Source organism: Penaeus vannamei, chromosome 14 (genome assembly GCF_042767895.1).
Source record: "Penaeus vannamei isolate JL-2024 chromosome 14, ASM4276789v1, whole genome shotgun sequence".
NCBI classification, from domain to species: Eukaryota; Metazoa; Arthropoda; class Malacostraca; order Decapoda; family Penaeidae; genus Penaeus; species Penaeus vannamei.
The window spans coordinates 4,509,257-4,516,756 of record NC_091562.1 but is presented as its reverse complement, the minus strand read 5'-3'; the positions used below and the strand labels follow the sequence as shown (position 1 = coordinate 4,516,756).

The 7,500-nt window shown below is 34.5% G+C and overlaps 2 long non-coding RNA genes across 3 annotated transcripts in view; one reads left to right on the top strand and one right to left on the bottom strand.

Annotated features, from left to right (window-relative positions):
• Positions 1-1,142: 1,142 nt before the first annotated feature.
• The window catches only part of LOC113826719 (uncharacterized), a 7,212-nt gene continuing 854 nt past the window's right edge, over positions 1,143-7,500 (bottom strand). Inside the window, exons 2-3 of one of the 2 annotated variants that reach the window (XR_011399044.1) lie at positions 3,002-5,701; positions 1,143-2,796 (exon numbers count right to left, since the gene is read on the bottom strand). This is a non-coding gene — a long non-coding RNA (uncharacterized lncRNA). Of the gene's footprint in view, positions 5,702-7,500 lie in introns of both variants that reach the window. The other variant, XR_003477688.2, reaches the window with a different exon arrangement.
• On the top strand, positions 6,084-7,051 carry LOC113826720 (uncharacterized). The gene is made up of 2 exons (XR_003477689.2): positions 6,084-6,253; positions 6,587-7,051. It is a non-coding gene; the product is annotated as an uncharacterized lncRNA (long non-coding RNA).

Here is a 7,500-nt window from a genome sequence, read left to right as displayed (position 1 = left end):
GTTTTTTTTTTTTTTTTTTTCTTTTTTTTTTATTTTCTTTTTTACAGTGATTTTCCACATGGTTTACGAGAGATTTTCTAAATAAATATATATAAAGGAAATGCAAGAATCATAAGGGCGATTATTGAATGTGTGGTGTACAAGACAGAAGAAAAGTAAACCGGAAATGAAGCAGATTGAATGAAAGAGAAAATTAATGAAAATCCAAACTACTTACTAATAAAACTTTTTAATATTTTTTTTTAATTTTAATAATTTTTTTTACTAATAAAACTAATAAATACAACTTGAAAAAAGGAAACCATGTTAAGAGACACCTAAAAGCTACATCGCCGAAGCACGAATCAAATTAAAAGATAAAAAAGTCTGCTCTGTGTACCATAAGCTTAATCTCAACAACAATAGTAATAAGATGCACAGATCCACAGAGCAAGTACCCGTATGTGAACGAAAAGTCGACTCAAGTAGTTTTTTTCTTTTTTCTCCCGTGAAATTATTCGAAAAGAGAGACATTTTGACCGAAACATTTAGAAAAGAGAGAAAAGAGATAACTGAGAAGCGAATCATTTGACAATAATGAGTCAAGCAATGTTATTATATTTCGTCCATTGTTATCCTTCTGATCTTAGGAAACAGTTTTTCTTTAGACTTTTGGAGGAAAGGACTTGCCAGGATCTTAAGATGCTTTACAAAGAAGAAAGAATGAATAAACGTATGAAAAGAACCATAATGGAAAGAGAGAACAGGTAAAAATGAGAAGTAAACGGAAGGAGAGAACCATAATGGAAAGAGAGAACAGGTAAAAATAAGAAAGACGAATAAATGTAAGAATAGCACCATAATGAAAAGAGAGAAAAATAAAAATGAGAAAGAAGAAAGAAGAGAAAGTAAGAAGAGAACCATAATAAAAAGAGAGAAAGGTAAAAAATGAGATATGTTTCTTTCATATGATCCTTCTTGTGCAGTCCTTCCTTATATGAATTTTAATGTCGTCATAAATTCTATTTATTCTGTTTCTCTTTCTTCACTTATTCATGTTTGTCTTTTCTCGCTTGTTCTTATTCTTGAAAATAAACGGGCGGTTAGTGGTATATGTAACAAAAAAATAACATAAAAACTAGGTTAATCGCAAACAAGTGGTATAGACATTATCTACATTTTATTTACAATCATACATACTATTTACATATAACTTTTCAACTATGATTATAGCTACAAAGTAAAAAAAAAAAAAAAAAAAAAAAAAAAAAAAAAAAAAATACATAATTTATTTTTTTCTATTTACATTTTTCTCTTTTTTTCTCTGTTTTTATTTTTTATTGTTATCTGTTTTGTTAGTTTGATCCATTGATTGAGAATTCAAGGCATCAGCATAATCTGGAGCCTTAAGCTGATTAGATTTCATGTTAAGGTAAGTAATGGAATGAGAATTAATGATAATGATAAAAATATGTATAAGTATAGAATTATATTAACAATGAAAATAAAGAGAACTGATTTACTGTTTTTTTTTTCTTCTAAGTCAATCTTGGCTTACTAATAATGGTAATTTCTATTTTTTTTTATGTTTATTATTATTATTTTTATCATTATCATTCATTCCTTCTAGGTGAAAATTACAATGGTTGTGAAAATCGATACATATTCTCCGAAAAGTTATGATTCATGAACACTGATAAAAAAAAAGAAATGCATTTTCATGATATGAGGTTGTATAGGAAATATTTCATCGACTACAGAGCGACAGTCGACCTTCTTTATCGAGTATTAATCAGGTTGAATAATAAATTTAGTTCCTTGTGAATTAGAGAAACTGGTACATCATCGTTGAGGACTAAGCCGGTTTAAATTTCTTTGATGATTGTTGATTGTTGCACTCTTAGGAGCAATGGCAGAGCGCAGGTTGATATGGATGTCTACGAAGCTGAACCATATCATTAAGTCTTTGGGTGAAACTTGATTTAGTTTATAATCCTGCCGGGATAATATCAGGATTCTTTTCACTGAGCCTCGAGTGAAGGTTGTATCATGTCACAATCCTGCCAGGCTAAAAATTGACCCAATTAATAGAGCCATATTTGGCTGAATGATAATTCGCTTCATAATCTTATCAGAGCATATTTGACCCACATATATACAAACGTATCTATATTGTTTGAGAGAAAGGTAAGTCACTGCAGAGTCCTGAGAGATATAAATTGATCCATGTTGAAGTCATCCACTTCATAATATTTTCTGGGTAAAAATTGATCCGTGCAATAGAGATCTCTATGAGTGCACGTAATCTTGCTTGAATGATTCAGGTCTTGCTGGGAGAAGATTTTGATCCGTATCATAGAGCTTTCTGAAGATTTAATCATTCCATAGATCTGTTAAGGTCTATGAAACTTAAGAACTAAAATCTATTTCACTCTTGATACACTCTGATAAAATAATAAAACAATTATCCGTTTTATAGATCCTTATTCGAGTAAATGTTGATCCACTTCATAAGGTTTTTAGGGTAAAAATTGATCCGTTTTATGGAGCTTTGTGTGAGTGAAAGTTGATTCACTTTATAGTCTTTTCGGGTAGAAATTGATCCGTTTTGTGGAGCCTTGACTGAGTGAAAGTTGATCCACTTAATAGTCCTTTTTGGATAAGAATTGATCCGCTATATGGAGCCTAGTTTGAGTGAAAGTTGATCCACTTCATAGTCTTGTCTGGGTAAGAAGTGATCCACTTTATGGAGCCTTGAGTGAAAGTTGATCCACTTCATGATCTTTCCTTAGTAAGAATTGATCCATTTTATAGAGCCTTGTATGAGTGAAAGTTGGTCCACTTAATAGTCTTGCCTGGTTAAGAATTGATCCGCTTTATAGAGCCTTGTTTGAGTGGAAGTTGATTCACTTAATAGCCTTTTCTAGGTGAGAATTGATCCGCTTTTAGGAGCCTTGAGTGAGTGAAAGTTGATCCACTTCATTGTCTTTTTTTAAGTAAGAATTGATCCATTTTATAGAGCCTTGTTTGAGTAAATGTTGATCCACTTCATAGGGTTTTCAAGGTGAGAATTGATCCACCTTATAGAGACTTGAGTGAAAGTTGATTCACTTCACAGTCTTTTCGGGTAAAAATTGATCCGCTATATGGAGCCTTGTTTGAGTGAAAGTTGATTCACTTCATTGTCTTTTTTAAGTAAGAATTGATCCGCTATATGGAGCCTTGTGTGAGTGAAAGTTGATTCACTTCATAGTCTTTTTTAAGTAAGAATTGATCCGCTATATGGAGCCTTGTTTGAGTGAAAATTGGTCCACTTATTAGTCTTGTCTGGGTAAGAATTGATCCTTTTTATGGAGCCTTGATTGAGTGAAAGTTGATTCACTTCATGATCATTTCTTAGAACTGATCCATTTTATAGAGCCTTGTGTGAATGAAAATTGACTCACTTCATAGTCCTTTCTGGGTAAAAATTGATCCGCTATATGGAGCCTTGTGTGAGTGAAAGTTGATTCACTTCACAGTCTCTTTTAAGTGAGAATTGATCCGCTATTTGGAGCCATAATTGAGTGAACGTTGATCCACTTCATAGTCTTTTTTGAGTAAGAATTGATCCTTTTTATGGAGCCTTGTGTCAGTAAAAGTTGACTCACTTCATAGTCTTGTCTGGGTAAGAATTGATCCTTTTTATGGAGCCTTGCTTGAGTAAATGTTGATCCACTTAATAGTCTTTTCAGGGTAAAAATTGATCCGCTTTATGAAGCCTTGTGTAAGTGAAAGTTGGTCCACTTCACATGATCTTTCCTTAATAAGAATTGATCCATTTTATAGAGTCTTATGTGAGTGAAAGATGATTCACTGCATAGTCCTTTCTGTGTAAGAATTGATCCGCTTTATAGAGCCTTGATTGAGTGAAAGTTAATTCACTTCATGATCTTTTCTTAGTTAAAATTGGTCCTCTTTATAGAGCCTTGTGTGAGTGAAAGTTGATTCACTTCACAGTCTTTTCGGGTAGAAATTGATCCTTTTTATGGAGCCTTGTTTGAGTGAAAATTGATCCATTTCATAGTCCTTTCTGGGTGAGAATCGAACCGCTTTAAGGAGCCATGTGTGAGTGAAAGTTGATCCACTTCATAGTCTTTCCGGGTTAAAAATTGATCCATTTTCGTGCATTGTCCTGTCAGTATATATATTGATCCACACCACTGAGCCTTGCTTGAAAGTTGATTCACATCATACTCCTGCCAGGATTAAAACTTCATCCATTTCTTAGGACTTTTCTCGAGTAATTACAAATAAATAACAAATTTTCATGGTCATACCTGGGTAAGACATGATCCATTCCACAGAACTTTGCTTGAGCGAAACTTCAGTCATGTCGAGGTTAGAATTGCACATTTCGTGGAGTCTTGCTTGCATCGAAGTTGATTCACTATCCTGCTCGTGAAGTACTTTGATCCACTCCAAGAAGAGTTGTCACAGGATGTAGAATTGATCAATTTCATAGTAAGTTGTTCATGCGTAAATTGATCAATTTTATACAGCCTTGTTTGAGTAAAAATCCAATCGTTTCTAGGAGACTTGTTAAAGTGAAGGCTAATCCACATCAGCTGCGTGGCGTCATGGAGCCTTGTTCAGGTGAAAAAAAATCACCTGAAGGAGCCTGGTTTGTGGCGTCATGGAGCCTTGTTCATGTGCAAAGGTAATCACATGAAGGACCATTGTTTGAGTTCGTTCATTTCACTTGATCCTCTTCATAGTGCTGCAGGGATGCACTTTTATTCATTTGGTAGCCCTTTGTTGGTAGGTAAACGTTGGCAGAAACGTAATTTAAATGAACTCTTGTCCATAGGTCATAGTATTGTTTGGCCTATGGTATGGTCTGTTCAGCTTTATAAGTCTTCACATGAGTGGAAAATACTCTATTCCAAAACTCTCACTGTAAGCTTGTCTCTTTCGAACATGAAGATTCCTTACACAAAGCTTTCTTAAGTTGAAGTAATCGTCTCACTTCATAAAGCTTTGAAAGTTAAAAAAATCTTGTGAAGAAAGAAATTAATCCACATCGGAGATCTCTGAGGGTGACAATTAACTAACTTCACGCAGTTCCGTCTCAGTGAAATGTAGTAGCCTATGGAAGGGAGAGTGGTATAGCATAAGCACATTTACTCCTAGAAACGTTGGTGAAAGCTGTAACCACTCACGAGTCTTTCCATATCCATAGCTGTAGCCAATATTTCTATCTCTGTGTGGTCTTCAAAATGTGCAGTTATGCCGTTTGTAATCAAAGTTATGTTCTGTTTCATATCTTCAAACGTTTCATATCTTCAAACGTTCAAGCTGTACGTCTCATGGCTTTGGGTGTGGAATCTCGATTTATATGTCCATGTTGATACCATAACTGTTACATTTCAATTACTTTGATTATTTCAGACGAAGAGAACGAAGAAGAGGATGGCATGGTGCCATTCCCAAGCAGGAAGTTTTATCATAGAAGCAGAAGTGTCACTTGATATCTGTTCTTATCTGCATTTCGACGTTCTCAGGTGGCGCAGGTCATGTGAGACGCATTGTTCTTGTTATCCGTAAACTCATGCTTGTTAATCTGCTTATCTTGACGGTTTTATTCCGTTGAGTTAATTAGTTCTTGCTTCTTCCTCTTTTCTTCGTCTTCTCCTCTTCTGTGGCCATGTTTCGCCATTGTCTTGGATGGCCATCATAAGATCTGGAATAAAGGAAAAAGAAATGTATTGGGGATGCTTAGGGAATGAGTGTGAAAGAAAGGGAAGGGGAGAGGGAAGAGGGAGAGGAGAGACAGAGAGAAAGAGAGAGATAATCAGACACAAAGACAGTAGCATTAGGGCAGGGAGGACAAGCTGTTTTTTTAACGTGTCATTAATCAGAAAAAAAAGGTTCTTCCTAGAATTATCTCAAAAGACCGATACGACGCCCCAGGTACGACCTCTTAACTCTTCTCCAATGGCATTCCCCGATAAGAGCTGTGCGTATGCGATTGGCTCCTCCCCTTTTCCAAAGCCCACTGCCCAGCGTCTGATAAATCTTCGCTCCTCCCCTCCTCTCCCCCCCTTTCCTTTAGATAACACGGACTTAGTAACAGTCTGATCTCCCTTAAATGAGGCCGTCCGGTGATACACATCCACCATTGCCAAGCACTTCCTCATACAGGCTGGAGAGACAGGAGGAAGAGAGAGGGACTGGGAATGGAGGTTCCTCTCCCAGTGCCAGGCCGGCCAGGCGAATCAGCGGCAACACATGAGTAAGTTTCTTGTCTGTTTACTGTGTTATGTATCGGTATAGGTGTTTACATCTCTACTTTATGCGATTTGGCTCTTGTAGAACCTTTATAGAGTGGATCCAAATCCTTGATACTGTAGTATGTTCAGTACGTGATCATTTCTACAGTATGAAATATCTATCATGACACATCTTCGAATCTGTTTATGAAATATCTATCATGACACATCTTCGAATCTGTTTATGAAATATCTATCATGACACACGGATATTAATGACGAATAGGCTTTAATAACGATGAATTAATTACCAATACTAAAATGCAATATTTACATCGTTACTGTCTACATTACAGGATGTGATTCTGGAATTCGTTGCTTCGTTGCCAAGCCTGCACAACGATGGCCATCCTACACACAAGCTCGACGTTACTTTTCTCTATCGATTTATTTCATAGATTTTGTTTGATATTAGTATGATAAGTTGGGGCTGTATGCAGATGTGTATTAACAGCCAATGATAATTTGATCCATGTATTTATGGAGCCTGAAGAAAACAGGTATCGAGTAACTGTTTCTCTAGTCGATTTTCTTTCGTTTTTACATGTTGAACTTTAAAGATCTATTTTTACTAAAATGTATTGTCTTTTTCATTCAAACTTTAAAGATCTATTATTAGTATGTATTGTCTTTTTCATTCAGAAATATCAGCAGATTTTTTTCTGAATCTAAGTGTTTAAAAGCTTTGTTATACGGAGCTTTAGATAAGTACAAATTTATTTATTATATTCCTATTTGGTAATAAAGCAATGTAAACCATATTCCTTCTATTTATGAATCCCTAATTAAAAAAATAATAATTTAGACATAATGAATCAATGTTAATAAGTATATGTACATTTGAATAGTATAAAATATATGCACAACCAATGTAAAAAGATATGCACAACCAATGTAAAAAGATATGCACAACCAATGTAAAAAGATATATCTATATATGCACTGACAGGGTTATTATAATGGTTATTATATATTATAATTATAATGGAATTAAGATGATTTCCTAGCAAGAATAGTGATAATGAAATAACATTGATAATGGTAATATCAAAACGGTAATATAACTTAAATCAATACGACTAAAGCCATTATTGCTAAAAAAAATTGATCTGCTAACAATAATGATGATAATGATAAAAAAGAATAAAAGTAATGATGATAATGATGATAAGAGGACGAACTACAAAAATAATAGTAGCAAGGTAGTAAT